Source organism: Amphiprion ocellaris, chromosome 22, assembly GCF_022539595.1.
Source record: "Amphiprion ocellaris isolate individual 3 ecotype Okinawa chromosome 22, ASM2253959v1, whole genome shotgun sequence".
Taxonomy (NCBI): Eukaryota; Metazoa; Chordata; class Actinopteri; family Pomacentridae; genus Amphiprion; species Amphiprion ocellaris.
The window spans coordinates 24652463-24670332 of NC_072787.1; positions in this window are offsets into that span (position 1 = coordinate 24652463).

Sequence of the window (17870 nt, forward strand, 5' to 3'; positions counted from 1 at the left end):
AAAACTGTATCAAAGACAGAGCCCCTCCAGCAACACTCCTCGATTCTCTCTCTTTAAGGTGCATTTTTGGAAGTGAGGCGTCCTTTGTGATGCCGCGCCGAGATTGATTTCTGGGTCACGGCCAGGAGGACGGAGGAGACGAGGAGGCTGAAATTAGTGAAATGGAGCTGCAGGCCAGTCAGCCAGGATGACCGGCAGGATATGAAGCAAGCACAGGAGCCTGCACATAGCGAATTTACATATGTGAAACAGTCAAGAAGAGTTAAATACAAAGAAGGACAGAGAAAGGTCAGCCAGGGCTGTAGGCCATCAGCATCACCAGGGCAGAATTTCTGTATTTCTAACTGGCAAATAAGAGAAATTACCTGCAAAGGTAATAACATCTGCTTCAACCTCATCTTTAGCTGGTGTTTAGTGCTAATTAGAAATGTTAGCAAGCTAAAAGAGTAAACTATGAACATGGTCTACAGTTATACTATTTATCACATATAGGAGCAATGTAGATACACCACCAGTCAAAGTTTGGATACACATTATCATTCAATGCTTTTTTTTTTTTGTTTGTATTACTTTCTACATTTTAGATTAATACTGAAGATTAACATTTTTTGTTTACAACATAATTCCATATGTATTCCTTTATAGTTTTGATGTGTTCCATATCAATCTACAATTCATAAAATAATCAAATAAAAACATTGAATGAGAAGATGTTTCCAAACTTTTGATTGAGAGTGTATGTATTTTGAGCATAACCTTCTAATCATCAGTTTGCCTTTCAACACCATTAGCTAACACAATGTAGCATTAGAACACAGGAGTGATGGTTGATGGAAATGTTCCTCTGTACCCCTATGGAGATATTCCATTAAAAATCAGCTGTTTCCAGCTAGAATAGTCATTTACCACATTAACTATGTCTAGACTGGATTTATCATTAATTTAATCTAATCTTCATTGAAAAACAAATATTTTCTTTCAAAAACAAGGACATTTCAAAGTGACTCCAAACTTGTGAATGGTAGTGTACATAGACAACAAAAGCTAAGCCAAGCTAATCTAAGCTAAATCTTGATTAATCCCAAAGGAAATTCTTGTGCCAGATATTGCTTAGAATCATCCCAAAATGACATAACATTAGAAATGCAGTGCAATAAGATATAAGTATAGCACAACAGTGAAATAAAACAAGATAGCATATAATGCTAGAAGAGAAGAGTATACTGAGCTAAATATTGCACATGAAAATGAGATAAAAAATGAATTATTGCACATTGTATTGACAATGTTGCACATAAAATTTAAATATTGCACATGTAATAAAATGCTACACATGATATGGACTATGAAATTGCACAAACTATTGAGAAAAATAATGTTGCAAATGATGTTTTAGCTGTTATATAACTGTACCAGCGGTCAGTGTGATGCCAGTGGTTTTTGCTATGATACAGTATACAGTTGTGACCACTAAACACAATAAGCACATTGCGTGGCCTTTCCCAAAACACATTTCCACATCACTTATGACTCACCCTGTCTAGTGGCATTAGGCAGTGCAGACAGGCCAAACAGAGACATCAGCACGACCTGCAGGGACTGGTGTTGGGTGTAGCAGGGATGGAGGGGGGATACTGCCATCCCCTGCATAAACATGAGAGAACTGGCAAAATGTATGCAACAGCACAGGGGAGAGCCACCATTACCAGCAGCCAAAGCAAAAAGAAATTAAAGCTGCAAGCAGCGTTGGACGGGTCCTCGCATCCGAGCGGCCCGGCTTGCCCACTCATATCCACCAGGAGGTGCTGTAACTGAGAGAGTCAAGTTTCAGGCAGATTGGACCATGTAGAGGCTACTTACACAGCACTTCCTGTTTCATGGCGAGAAATAAAAGTTTTGCGCTCTTTGCGCTCTTTGCGCTCTTTGCGCTCTTTGCGCTCTTTGCGCTCTTTGCGCTCTTTGCGCTCTTTGCGCTCTTTGCGCTCTTTGCGCTCTTTGCGCTCTTTGCGCTCTTTGCGCTCTTTGCGCTCTTTGCGCTCTTTGCGCTCTTTGCGCTCTTTGCGCTCTTTGCGCTCTTTGCGCTCTTTGCGCTCTTTGCGCTCTTTGCGCTCTTTGCGCTCTTTGCCTTTTTCAGGCAACTTCTTAGTTTTGCAGGAACCACCCTTCAACTCCAATCCACTGACACTCCACACCACAGACCACAACCTTTCCACTCCACTATCATCCTCCGCAAGGTTCCCAGTGGGGATTCGAACCATGACCCTCCACATGACAGACACACAACCTATGTGTGAGCTATCTTTCACACAAGGTCCTTCATGGACTTTGTTGTAATGATGGTTGAAAGAGGTTGTCATACAGCCAAAGTATGTATATATTGTAAATAAAGCTGCTGTAACAATGTAAATTTCCCCTGGAGTGGGGAGAAATAAAGAACTTTATCTTATCTTTATCTTATCTTAAAAAGTGTCAAAAGAGCCCTGGGCTGGATTCGAACCAAAAACCTCCTGGATGAGAGGCAGATAACTTACCACTGCGCTATCCTTCCTACTGGGTGTAACTGTTAGTTTTCGTAAATGATGGTACACAAAACTATTAAGGAGGTGAAGATAATAAAGGTACTAAGGTGGATTTCAACCGGGGACCTTCAACATGCCAGGCAAAAAACTTACCTCTACACCACCTGTCCTACAAGATGCTGCTCTAACTTTGCTTAAATGATGCTAGCAATTAGTACTGGAGCATCCAAAGGACACATAAAAAGTGTGAGTGGGGATTTGAACCATGGACCTTCAACATGTGAGGCACAGAACTTACCTCTGCACCACATTTCCTACAAGGTGTTGTTGTAAATTGGCTTAAATGATAGCATCAATCAGTACTGGAGCAATCAAAGGACAAATAAAAGGTGTGAGTGGAGATTTGAATCATGTGAGGTACAGAACTTACATTGTAGGTTTGTTTCTGAGACTGAATACACCCAATCTCATCTGATCTGCAAAGCTAAGCAGGGATGGGCCTGGTTAGTATTTGGATGGGAGACTACCTGGGAATACCAGCTGCTGTAAGCTTTTTACTTCTCCTCACAACCTGAACAAGACACTGCTGGTCATTCACTAGAGACAGCTATCAACTAAAACCTCTTGGTTTCTTTATTATACACTCTATGAGATGGATAAGCTGCAGCTCATGCTGATTTATTGCTGGTTCTGGTTGGAGCCAAAGAACAAAGGCATCACCTGTTGGAGCAGCTGATGTCCTGCAGCCTCTTCACCACAGAAAGCCTCTGACAGCTTCAATTCTTTACACTCTGACTGCAAGACACCAATCACATAGGAACATATACATGTGTGGAACAAAGAGCTGAACTGACACTCAACATGTGTTTGACCATTTATTGATAAAGACATTCAAACATGTCTAGAGATAGAACACCAACGCACGGTGTAAGAAAGGTCAGAACAGACTTCACCTGCTCAGGAAACTGAGGTCCTTCGGGGTGCAGGGAGCAATTCTGAGGACCTTTTATGGTTGTGTGGTGGTATCAGCCATCCTGTATGGAGTGGTCTGCTGGAGCAGCAGCATCACAGCTGCAGACAGGAAGAGACTAAAGAAACTGGTTAAGAAAGCAAGCTCTGTCCTGGGCTGGTGTTAGACAGGAGGATGATGACAAAGCTGTTGTCTATCATGGAGGACATCTCCCACCCCCTGCAGGAAACAGGACCATCACCAGCAGCTCCTTCAGGGACAGACTGCTTCACCCACAATGTTTGAAGGAGGTCCTTCCTTCCTGCAGCAGTCAGACTGTGTTCAATCAAACCTGCTCCCAGTAGTTCAGATCACCCATGAAGTAACTGCAATAAAATGTAAATAAGTCAATATGTGCAATTTCACAAGATTTTTTTTTTTTTTACAAGCATTTCTATTTCTTCTCTAAGGAGAAAGCATCTATTTATATCTGTGCACTGAGTGCTGCTTTTCTTTTTACTTTTTTTCCTATCTGCTACTGCCACACTGAAAATTTCCCCACTGCAGAATCTACCTATCCATCCATCTATCTATGGTCCATCTACCTCCCTACCTATCTATCCATCCATCCATCCATCCATCCATCCATCTCTCTCACAGGTGTGGGGGTTGATTCACCTGTTCTCAATCACCTTAATCCACGAAGGCCCGGTTCTTCATTCTTCCGCTCTCTGCCAGACCAGAGACTTTGAAACCAGAACCTTTCTCCTACAATTAGTCTGGTTTCCCCTTTTTGTTTTCACCTTGGTTTAGTTATCCTTTCTGTGTTGGTTTTAGTTTCATTCGTTAAATAAACTCCTTGTAATCTTTGACCTGTGTCTGCAGATGTCCTGTGACACCAATGATCCCATCTGATATTTAGCATGTTTTCAATTATTGGTCCCATTTCTTAAAAAAAAAAAAAAAAAAAAAAAAAGCCCCCTGAAATCTGATCAGATAAATGAATGTGAAACTACTTTGGGTCTGCTGCAGCTGCCTCCCTCTGATCTTGTTCCTGCCCACAGCACAATCTGATCAGTGAAACACTGAAGGACAACTTCAGCATGTAAAACATAAATAAGCAAAGGCTGCAACTCGTGATTATTTTAATTTTAACTTAACTTTATGTGCTGTTCAAAAACTTTATTTTTTCTGCAAATGTGTAGTGATTCCAAATCTTGGTTATTGATCTCCTTGATTACAAAAAAAATCTGTATCGACCCGGAAAAAAAACAAACATGTCAGGCACCCTATGATGTTAACTGTTTGCCTGAATGTTTTTGTTTAAAATCCTCAGTAATAACCTTTGACTGGTTGCTCTTAACCCTGTAAAACTCACTGCTGCAAAAATACAACATCAGCTTATTTTTTAATTACTATTTTCTATTATATATATCTGAAATAAACCCTAATCTGGGGTCTGACAGCAGCGTGAGGTCAAAGAAGCTGCCATCAGCTGCTGCACTTCTGTCCGTCCAGCAGATGGAGCCATGGAGCTGCAGTGAAGTGAAGAGCAGCACAAGGCAACCACCACTTCCATCCACTGACGCATTCAATTTGACTGACGCTAATGTTTTATTGACTTCCAACCACTAAACCAATAAAAGCTGCAAGCAGCGTTGGATGAGTCCTCGCATCCGAGCGGCCCGACTGGCCCACGCATATCCACCAGGAGGCGCTGCAACTGAGAGAGTAAAGTTTCAGGCAGATTGGAGCATGTACAGGCTACTTACACAGCACTTCCTGTTTCATGGCGAGAAATCCAAAATGGCCGCCAAGTGGCACAAAGATGTGATTAGGACCGGACTCTGATCATGCATGTAAAATTTCAGGCAGATTGGAGCATGTACAGGCTGGTTACACAGCACTTCCTGTTTCATGGCGAGAAATCCAAAATGGCCGCCAAGTGGCACAAAGATGTGATTAGGGCCGGACTCTGATCATGCATGTAAAATTTCAGGCAGATTGGAGCATGTACAGTCTGGTTACACAGCACTTCCTGTTTAATGGCGAGAAATTCAAAATGGCCGCCATGTGGCGCTATGACTGTGAGTGTATATCAACCTATGGACGTGATTAGGGCTGGACTCTGATCACACATGTATAATTTGAAGCAGACTGGAGCATGTACAGGCTAGTTAGACAGCACTTCCTGTTTCATGGCAAGACATTCAAAATGGCCGCATTCCGCTGGTAACTATGGCCACGCCCTCAGACTTTTGCGGAGCGTTTTGATAACTTTTGATCAACCATGACTGGTGTCCATCCTGACCAAATTTGAGCTCTCTTGTGGTTACGCTGTTTGAGGTTATAGCTTTTGAAAATGTCCAAAAATGACAAAATTGTCCAAAATATGAATCATATTTCAAAATGGCCGCATTCCGTGGCTCGCCATTTCCTCGCCCTCAAACTTTTGCAGAGCGTTTTGATAACTTTTGATCAACCATGACGGGAGTACATCCTGGCCAAGTTTGAGCTCTGTCGGGGTTAAGCTGTTTGAACTTATAGCTTTTGGAAATGTCCAAAAATGACAAAATTGTCCAAAATATGAATCATATTTCAAAATGGCCGCATTCCGTGGCTCGACATTTCCGCGTCCTCAGACTTTTGCGGAGCGTTTTGATAACTTTTGATCACCCATGACTGGAGTACATCCTGGCCAAATTTCAGCTCTCTCAGGATTACGCTGTTTGAGTTTATAGATATCAAAAAATGTCCAAAAATGACTCATAATTCAAAATGGCCGACTTCCTGTTGCATTATGGGTAATGATGCAAGAAGCTTTTTTGTGCGTCTTGATGAGTTACATATGTGTACCGAATTTCAGAAGTCTAGGTCAAACACTGTCCGGGGGCTGAATTTTCTTAATTTTCTAGGGGGCGCTATTGAGCCATTTTGGCACGCACGCGTGCCATTTCCCTAAAATATCAAATTTTTCGCCGGTTCTGATGTGTGTGGCGATTTTCATGCGTTTTCGTGTATGTTTAGGGCGTCAAAAAGGCCGATTTCCCGGCGGACGAAGAAAAATAATAATAATAATAATTCTTAGGGTTTCAATAGGTTCCTCACACCACTTCGTGGTGCTCGGACCCTAATGATAGCATTGATATTGTTTGTGTTGGACTGGGTTCAACCTTCTGTGCCCCAGTGAACAACGCTGCCCAGCCTCATTGTTCCGACTCCTCTCCAGCCTTTTTTACTGCCAGTGCTCCCGACTATGAGTCCATAAAATACAAGAAAAAAAAAACCCAAACAAAAAACACCTCTTTCTTGTAAATCACTTCTCAGTAATTTAATCAACAATTTGACTTCGGAATGTAGGAAAACATCATCAGAAGCATTGTTTGGCTGCAAATCCAAGGTGTTTACAACATCTTCTGAGTCACTCAAGTCCTGGCTGTCATGATTCAATAATGACGACTTGTCAAGGCCCCCTTTTAAATAAACTCCCATTGTTGCAAATTAAATGAACACACAGCATCGCTCAGGCTGCTCCGTTATTCCTCTCAGTTTGCTATGAAATTATGCTCCGGCTTCTAATGAAAGCCTGAATGGCACACAGCTGCAGGTTAGGGATTACAGCGCTGACATACATATGGGGCCTTTAATTAATACCAACCACTCTGAGTTATTCTGCATCCAGGGTGTGTTTTTCTGAGAGTGCTGTGAGTGTATGGAAATAAAGCCGTCGCCGTAGCTGCTGAGGGCTCTCTAAGCTGACAGGTTTTGCTTTTGCAGGAAAGTTGCTGATGTTAGCGTGCGAAGCTGCGCCTCGTTTTCGACCGTTAACCTTCGTTGACCTCGGTAATTATATGGCGGCGGCGATGACTAACCTTGAGACGGAGGCGTGTAAGTAAACACAGCAGTCATTATTGCACTCTAAGAACATGTTTACTGACTGATTAGCCATAATTAAGACATTAACTGATGGAGAAAGTGAAAACAACAGGATGAAGGTGCAATTTTGCTGGCAGAGTTCACAGTAGTGCGAGTATAAATAAAAATATCCTGTGAGATATTAAAGCCATAAAAGCCTAATATATTGACTTTTTCTTGGCACCGCTTCAGAATAGTGTTGATCGATGAGTTTGACACAAAGGGCATGGTTGGTGTTTAATTAAATCCGACTGCCGGGTTTAAAATTTATTTAAAAGAGAGTGAAAGTTGCCCTTATTTTTCAACACCGCCACCATACACTATAAAATCTAGGTGCATGTAAAACTCATTTAAATCACTTAAGAAGCCTCAGCTACCAGACATGAACTCTATCTCTGGTATTACGCTGCAGGCAGGGTTGAAAAGAGCAGGGTGAAAAAGTCACCTGGCAAAAAACACACTATTTTTTTCCCCCTTCCTTTGATGGTATTACACAAAAATTAAGCCGCAAAGTTACTCCATAAATCCAGTTCGAAATTTCAAAACCGTTTGCTGAAAGAATTGAAATTCTTCTCCTGTGTGGAGCATCTTTTATTGGGCAGCTTGTCAGTGTTCTCCAGTTGCAGCGTGATCCCTAACAAGTCAAACAGTCTCTCCTTTTTTTTATTATTCCCCTCCTGTATTGCACTGCGTTTCCACTCTGAATGAAACTGAACCAAAGCCCAGAACACTAAACGTGAAGGATTAGTCACATGTCTAGTTTCATCTTAAAATGTCTGATAATCCAATTTCTAACCCAGACAGGCTCAATATGGCTAAATTAAATATTTTCATGGAGCAGTATCACATTACACTTCCAAAAAAAAAGTGTTACCTCTCTGTAATCCCACTGCTGCTTATTTAGCCGATTAAAATGAATATTGACTAAAAATAGACAAGAAGTCATCACAGAAAAGGACCATAGTACATGTAAGCAATTTATAGACTTTGATCCAAATTGAGGCAAACACTAGACTAATTTAAGTCAAATTAAATGAAACTAAATGGCATATTTGCCATTTAAAGACTTTGAAAATATCATTTTAAAACTTGTTAACATGTCCATATGGTGTTTTTTATATGCCAGTAAGCATATCATGAGCAAAATAAGCTCAAATTTCCACCTTAAATCTGCAGCATCTCAAAGCACAGATTCAGATTTTTGGGATGCCATATGGAACTTAAATTTAAGGAACCAGCTCTTCCATCTTGCAAAATGGGATGTTCTGTATCATTCTTTTTCTTTAGAGTTAGTTCATGGTTCAAACATGTACAGCTGTATTATCATTTTTACGCTGCTAAGGAATGCAGTGGAATTATGTGACGATCGGTGTACATTTGTCCGTCTGTTAATCTGTCTGTTAGCAACATTACTCAAAAACAGACGGATGGATTTGGATGAAATTTTCAGGGAAGGTCAGAAATGACACAAGGACCAAGTGATTAGATTTTGGCAGTGATGCAGCTTATAGTCTGGATCCACGGATTTGTTAAAGATTTCTGTATCATTGCGAGATAGCGGCACAGCGTCACTGTAACTATGACAAGAAGTGACAACAACTACATATGATTGGGATTCTACTACAAATCCACTGCTGCAGATTTATCGTGACTTATTCATTCAGTCACACAACAACTGAGTAGCCTTAGCAGAGTATTGCGCTCTCTGAGTGTTTTTCTTGTTACTTCCTGCTTTCATAGTGTAGTTTTCAGCATTTGAGAAGGTGAGCTGGTGTGCTCGAGCTGCCATGAGAAGCATGCTTTCGTAAGGAAACAACAGTGTAGGGTCACATTTAAGCCATTTTAAGGCAAGAAGTGATTATTTTCACGTGAAAAAAAAAATTCTAAAAATGTAATTTTGATACACAAACATGAGATCATTTTCTTGCAATATCTTTGTAATGAAAAGTTTTTATTATTTTACACTCTTGCTATTCCCCAGAAACATGTTTTTGATATCATTCCATTGAAAATTTACACTTTTGAAGAAATTGTGATGTCTGTATTACTACCCCAACCTCTTTAGCACTGATATCATACAAGAGGAGATGAAGTGCACAAACTTGGAGAGATAGAGTCGCAATAAATACAAGAAGTAGTGAAAACGAGTAGGAAAATGTCAACAGAATGGATGTTGACATTCTTCTATTGTTGTTCTGTGTAATATTCTTTTTCAATTATCAAAATGTTCCAAATGTGTTATAAAATAAAAAATAAACATACTTCAAAAGTGAAATCATTCTTATGTGGCCAAAAATTGTTCTACAAACGAGAATACAAATGATTATTCTCAACCAAAATGAGAAAAATGGCATAAAAACACATTGATTCTTCTCCAGGTTATGTTGATCCACTAATGGAAGAGTGTAGGGTCCAATCATTCATCCATCTGAGGGTTAAAACAAAATATAACACACAAAAGGTTAGCGCCAGCGATATTTTTTCATTTGAGAACAGTCAAATTTGTTCTGTGCCTGGTTTTGATCTTCACTCCGTGGCTCAGAAGCTGCTGGATATTATTCCCCTCAGCGGTAAATGGCGAGAGCGGCAACATACATTAAACATTACAGCGCCTTGATGATTCAGCACACAGCTGTACCTCACTCCACCCCTTAGTCGCTCTCTCATGCTTTAATATGGCAAGGACAAAGTGGGAAAACATGATTGCATCCTCTCTGCAGCTGCTTAATATAGTGCATAACGTGAAAAAAAGCTTTCCATTAGCATCTTACCTCACCTTACCAACAATTATTTGCCGCTCATGCCTGGTCATGTATGAGTAACAAAGGGAAAACTGAACTTCTGCTGCTTGAGTCGAGAGATTTCGGACCTTTAATGGTCAAAAATTGGGGGCATTTTTTTCGTTTTGATGATTCCCTACAGGTTCTGAGGCAGGAAATGTAATTGCAGCAGCCACAGATCTCCGAATAGCTGTTTTCCACTCACAATTGTCTTTGCCAGTTCATTAACTAAGGAGAAGCACCTTCTCATTTCACCGCTGATAAAGTTAAGGGCCGTGCGCTCTGTTCAGACTTAACAAGTAGAGAACACGTGGCTCCAACTCATTCCTCTTATTCCTTCAGTCGGCTGCTCGTGTGCTTTACTAACAGCGACAGACACAGACCATTTCCTATGTGGTATCCGCCCCGAGGGAGAGTGTGGGTGCTATTTTTAAAGCCAATACAAAACAGGTTAAGCTGCCTGGTGAAATACAAATGTTATTGCCGAGCCAACGTCTGCAAATCTGCAACCATGTAATGTGGATTCTTCCTCGATTCCTTCAGTCATAGTTACAAAAAATACACAAATTTGGACTTTTTTGTTTCACATAGGGTCAAATCCACCAGTTCAAATACAGGTATAAGTAAAAGATGTGCACATTTGTCATGTTTGAAGCTGTTTATTCAAACTTTTACCAAGCTGGACTCTAAAGAACTGGGCCAAGTTGATTTGAAATGCAACTGTACTGGTGCTTGTGGTATTTAAATACAAATAATCAGCATTTTGCCTTCTATTTTTTGGATCTGCTGAGAATGAGAGCTGCAGAAGTGTTGAATTTAGCAGAGCATCCTTACCTGCAGCTTTCCTTTCTATGCACCGCTGAAACAGTAAATGCGTGGAGGACCCAGACTCCTTGAAAAGATTCGACCACAGATCTGTGAAATTAAGCAGATTACTGATTAACACTAGAAAGCAGTCAGAGAGCGAATACCTCTGGTCAAGGCTGTGAAATCCTCTCAGTGTGGTGTTTTAATAAAACTGAGTGGGAAAACTGAGATTTGTATCAGAGCGATTGTCTACCAGGAGTTCAGATCTTGACACGTCAATGTTCAGTTGGTGTTTTCTATGAAGTTGGTCAGTGTATACTTGCTCACTAGCTTCACACAGGATTTAAACCTCATTTTCTTGAGAGGAACTAACTTTCTAAATATCCTATTCTTTTGGACTTTGTCACCCGTTATATTCTCTCACCTGATCTAAATAAAGAGCCCTGCAACTGGCTGAAGTCTCTTGCCATGGGATAAATTTTCTAAAGCTTGAAAATAGATCAAGAGGAGGTTATAAAGTCTAGTTTCCTCTCAGACAACCTGAAGTACAATGTTCTGAAATCTAAGAAGGTTTTTTTTTAAAAGTGTTTGTGCAATAACACTTAAAAATTAAAGCTGCTGATCCCACCTTTAACCCCAAACTATCACCTTTCCCCCTGATACAAGCCACAACAATGTCAGAGCAGAGCTTTTTTGTTTGTTTTACAATGAAAAATGGTAAAACATTTATAGAACATCCAAAATTAAAGTCATCCTGTCGAAAGGTGATTTAAGGGTGGCAGAAAAGAAGCAACAAGCAACATGGCAGAATATCTGAGTAGAGTTCCAGGAGTTATCGTAAAAAACAACAACAGAAGAAATAATGAAATAAAGCCGACAGTTCCCAGAAGCAGCCGTTATGACTTTATTAAAGCCTTAAAATGTTTCTTATTGTGCAACAGCGCTATTCATTTTTTATGAAAACACTGACTCCGGTTCACTGCAAATGAACGAGGACTACGAGCGCAAAAGGCAGGAAATCTAAATCCGAACTCTCCGCCTGTGAGCTCCCTCGGTGACGGAACAAGTCATCAAGCTCGGTGCAGTCAGCAGAATATCTCTGTGTCTTCACAAATTGCTTGAAGACCTTCTGTACCTCTTGTCAGGGCACTTTCTCACCTAATATATTCTCTCTCCCTCTGTCTTTTTCTGTGTTTTTCCGGCAAAGACAAGAAACCGTCATTTGCTATGCACTCATGTGTTACCTCATGCACCTGCAGTGGAACCGAGTGTTAGAGGCATTTATTTTGAAGGGCCTCTCCTTAATATTATACCTCTTTTACGCATCACTGAGGAGAAATGTAATCGTGTAGTTCTAATATTGTCATAATTGCATCACGAGAAAGTGTGAAAATGTCTCTTTGACTCTCTTCTCCAAGGTGATGAGCTTTCATGTTGTCTGACGGCTTTTATCTCGTGTCGAGTTAAATCAACAATTACGCTCCAACAGACTCAAAAGGAAGAAAGGAAGATATTTAAACATGCAGCTGACATGTAGGTATAACAGCATGAAACACGATCCAGACAGAGTGACTCTGATCTCACAAAGTCTATTTAAAGGTTGTATAAACATACAGCATGGTGATAACCTTTCCTTTCCATCTGTGTAATCTACTGACTCCGTGCTACGCCCAGTGGCATCACTGAAGAGTAATTCAAAAGCACTGCATTGTACAGGTAAAGTAGTATCTCAACCATATAATACACTGTGTATTGTACAACCTGTGATTATTCCTGCTCTGTGAAATGGCACCTTGACTACGTCTGTTCGACTCCAAGGTGAAACGCTGGTGTTGGGTCCAAAGCTTCGAGCTAATGTATTTTTACAGCTCAGGTTGGGAATATAAACAAGCTAGAATAGCCGTGGGTTGTGGGAAGGCGAATATTGTGTGAAAAAATACAAATACAGCAACAAAAAGCAATAAACATTTCACTTTCAGGGATTCTTGTTGTGACTGTCAAATGTTAAAGTATCCCTTTGAGTTTTTATCTGATTTGAATTGGAAATAAAACAAGTTAATTTCCAAAAGTTGTTCTGTTTTGTGTACACTGAAAAAGAGAAATGTTTTTGCAACTTAAATGAATTGTTTCCATTAGGTTTATCCAAATTAGAAGCAATATTACTGTCAGTGGCATCAGCTAGATGCATTTAAAACATCTGATTCATCTCAAGTGAGCACTGTTGCAACTTCATTTTAAGAAAAAACTACAAAAATTTTCAATTTTTCAACTTCATTTGAAATTATTTTGTTATTTTACTCCTTTTTTTTCTTCACTTTGTAATCCTACTGGAAGGAAATGGAAGTTAAATTTGCAATCTCTAGTTGAAAAAACCCCATTAAAACACCTTCGCCAAAGCTACAAGATAAGTAACATTTATTAAAAACAGTACTTTACTCTTTTTACAGTGTGATGATGGCTGTTAAAATCATATTTTTACTCAATATTTATATCTGATGTTGAAAGTAAAAAGAAGTCTAGTTCCAGTGCCATTGTACACATTTGAATTAATTGCATGTTAATATTGTACTTCATGCTGCATTTCTACTTTCTTTTGGATTTTAATAACTCTTCCATAACAACATTGCAGTATTCCTACAGAGAAATGTATCACTGCTTCCACCTGCACCGTTTCTGCCACTGCTGTATTTACACTTTGACATTAATCAGCCTTCTTTATACCATCTACAGCTGTCTCTCTGACATATTTTTATGTGCAAGTTGAAATATTGCATGAAAAAAATGAAGAAAAGCTGCAAAAATGTGAAAATAATGTCTACTATTTTGCAAAACCAAAGTTTGCAAAAAGTTTTAAACAGTTAAGGTGCATAATATCAAATGGAAACACCTTTGTTGAACAAATTTTGACCTTTGACCTCAAAAAGTGATCAGATCTTTTTGATAAAATGCCAAGACCAGCTAACATGAAAGAAAAATTACAATTCATAAAGTCGTTTCTCCATTTTTTTCTTGTCGATGGTCAAATTTAGTTTATTTTTGCATTTCTTTCAAGATTTTCTAGCAAACAGCTGGTTTTCTTGCCTGTTTATTAGAGCTGTGTGTAATACTGCGCAGACCACCACCTTCTGATCGCACTATGCAACTACATTTGTTCACTCCAAAGCAGTTAATCCAATCAAGCTCAACTGCATTTTCATTTTTAACATTTTTCAGGACATGCTTCAAATTTGCTCAACAACATGGCTTATAAATGCTTCAAACTGCTTCTAAAGTCTCAAAAAATGTCAAAAATATCTAAAACTAAGTATTATAAAGACAAAGCTTCCTCAACAGGTATCTTAAACTCAGGGATTGTCTCCCTCCTGCTATATATTTCTATTTTACTTTACAAGAGTGAACTTAAAATCCACTTTTCCTCATTGTTTACTCCTTTTTTTTTCTGGTAGCTTTTTTCTGTCAGCTGTGCACCATAATGGTTTTGTTCATTCTACTTTACCTTACTTTCTACCTTTAGTAGGTGTCTTCTTCCTTTTGTTCTATTGGAGCTGCGAATCTTTTGAATATTACTTGTCAGTTGCTCAAGCGATGCGTACAAGTCTAAAGAAGCTAAGCGATGTCACTTCACCTTGTCTTGTTACATTGCTAATGACAGCCTTTTGCAGCTGCCACACAATTTCTTCTTGGCTGTTTATTAAGGCCATGTGTAATTCTGATCTCACTGTGCAGCTCAATTTATTCACTCCAGAGCAGTTAATGGAATCAAGCCTCAATTACATTTTCTGTTTTACCATTTTTTGAGACATGCTTCAAATTTGTTCAACAATATGGCTTATAAGAGCTTCAAATTGCTACAAAAGCCTCAAAAAATGTCAAAAAGAGTTTTTTTTCTCCCCATTGTCGTCTTCCACTGACTCTCCATATTCAATCACGAACTCTCACATCCTAAAACTCCCATTCACATATCACACAAACCTGAAATCCTGTAACCAAAGACTCTTGTCTGTCCCTGGATCTCAAACTAAGTATTACGAGGACAAAGCTTCCTCAACAGGTATCTTAAACTCAGGGATTATCTCCCTCCTGCTATATGATTCTATTTCACTTTACAAGAGTGAACTTAAAATCCACTTTTCCTCATTGTTCCTCCTGTCACTCCTTTTACTTCTGGTAGCTCTTTTCTGTCAGCTGTGCACCATAATGGTTTTATTCATTCTACTTTACCTTACTTTCTACCTTTATTAGGTGTGTTTTCTTCCTTTTGTTCTATTTGTTTCCCTCTGTGCTGCCAATTGTTTGAACATTGCTTGTCAATTTCTCAACGATGCTTCCAAGTCTAATGAAAAAGCGGCAGTGAATAGAAACTAAGCGATGTCACTTCACCTTGTCGCGTTACGTTGCTAATGGCAGCCTTTTGCAGCTGCCACACAAAGACGTGGCACATTTGCTTTTATGCACTGCCTGCTTCAGTTGTCAGCGGAGAAGTGACATACGCTGTCACTGTTGTTCAGGCAGCTAATAGGAATAGCGGATAATAGTAATTATGCTTTCAATGCAATCTAGTACTGTATGTGCAGCGAGTACAGTCAGTTCTGGACTATAATTACCTTCAAGTAAACATTATCTTTTGATTTACTTTAATTATTTAAAGCAAAAAGTGGGAATTTACATCCATTTCTGTGCATGTATGTATATGTATGGGAGGATGACAATATGTTGCAGTTCACAGAGTCCAGATTTCATCACTTTGAATCCTCTGGAGTGTTTGGAAGCAGATTCATATGAATCTCTGTGCATAGATCTGAAGGTAAGTTAAACATTTATTCTGTCTCTAACTCCAGGAATGAGCTGGTGTCGAGGTGAGATTTTGATCTGCATGATTCCATCTTAATACTGTCCACTTGTAATATCTACCTGACCTTCGTAGGCTAAGATGGACGGCGTCGGAGTTCATAGATTTAGACTTTAAGATTCTTGTTGCTTTCAGTCTGAGCAGCAAGATTAAAGCAGACAGTCTTTTTAATCCTGTTAGCGGGTGTCTTTAAGGCAGACCACTTCACTGGATTCACTCGTTTAATCTCTTTTGCAACTGTGTGCATCTATAATCATTGTCTGTCATTTGTTTACCCCTGCATTAATCAACGTTTTTACTCCCACTGTCGCACTCATTATCCTTTATCTGACTTGCAAATCCACTTTGGCATCATCATCCTTCTGACAACTTTGCAGCCGTGTTGCAAACTGTTTTCTTTAGCCGAAACTGGACCAGTAAGACAATAAAACAAGTAGAGCAACTATACACTACCGTTCAAAAGTTCGGTCACTTAGAAATGTCCTTATTTTTTAAAGAAAAGCATTTTTTTCAATGAAGATAACATTAAATTATTTAGAAATACAGTCTAGACATTGTTAATGTGGTAAATGACTATTCTAGCTGGAAACAGCTGATTTTTAATGGAATATCTCCATAGAGGTACAGAGGAACATTTCCAGCAACCATCACTCCTGTGTTCTAATGCTACATTGTGTTAGCTAATGATGTTAAAAGGCTCATTGATGATTAGAAAACCCTTGTGCAGTTGTGTTAGCACATGAATAAAAGTGTGAGTTTTCATGGAAAACATGAAATTGTCTGGGTGACCCCAAACTTTTGAACAGTACTGTAGGTGTGTATAAGTATATTCAAGCAGACAGTCTTTTTAATCCTGTTAGCAGGTGTCTTTAAGACCGACCACTTCAGTGGATTCACACATTTAATCTCTTTTGCAACTGTGTGCATCTATAATCATTGTCTGTCATTTGTTTACCCCTGCATTAGTCTATGTTTTCACTCATACTGTCACACTTATTATCCTATATCTGCCTTGCAAATCCACTTGGGTGTCGTCACCCTTCTGACACCTTTGCAGCTACTGAGATTTGAGACTTCTCTGGTGGAAATTCATGCAGCCACCTTTGTGAAAACTCTTTTCTGCGAGACTGGCATCACTTCTCTGCACAAATTCTTGTAATTAGCAGCTTGCTCAAACCTCAACTGTTGCAAAACCGAACGATAAAACCAAATATAGCAACTACAGGTGCAACACGAGCTGTATGCAACTGAGACTGGATTGAGTGTGAAACCCTCAGATCCCTGGTCAGGTTGTATCAGTCATTAGTATTTAGTATTTAAATAGGAAGGATTGAAAATTAGTGACTGTGTTGTTCGGAGACAATTGGGCAGAAAACACCAGCACACAGTGACACGAGTTCAACTCTAATGACTTTGCCAAAAGCACCTTCATTGCTGAAATAGATCCTCGCCAAGAGGAAATGAGGAAACTCATTACCCATGTCAGTTTTGTTCACTGATGAGAAGCTCGCTGCTCTAACTCAACAACTGCCAGGAGGCGAAGAGGGAACGGAGGCAAGACTCTAGTAAGTCAGGAACTGCCCACTTCATTCAGGTGGAAGTGCAGATGCTTATAGTGTAATTCTCTTCTGCATGATGAAACTCTCATTATCACGCCGGCAAAAAGGATGGGAAACAATTCTCGATGCTTTACCGTGACTCTAATCAAACCCAGAAAACAATGTGTCCTCTGCAAAGTACTTCACTCGAGACACTAGACTGAAAAACCAAATGTTTATGCAGTGAGTCATTTGAGGGCTGTTTTAAGTCGTGCAAATCAAGTTCAAGCTGTACTTTAAGAGATATTCCACCCGAAAACGGAGCTTTCACTTGATGGTACAGACAAATTACTGTTATTAGGAGTGATTTGTTTAGCTGACACCGTCCCCTTGGTGACCTGACAGGGTTCAAGCTCCGGTTTAAGTGTGGCTGTATCTTAATATTAGCGTGTCTTGAGAGGAATGCTGCAATTTTTCGTATTTTCAAGCGACTTGTGGTTGGTTGATATGTTT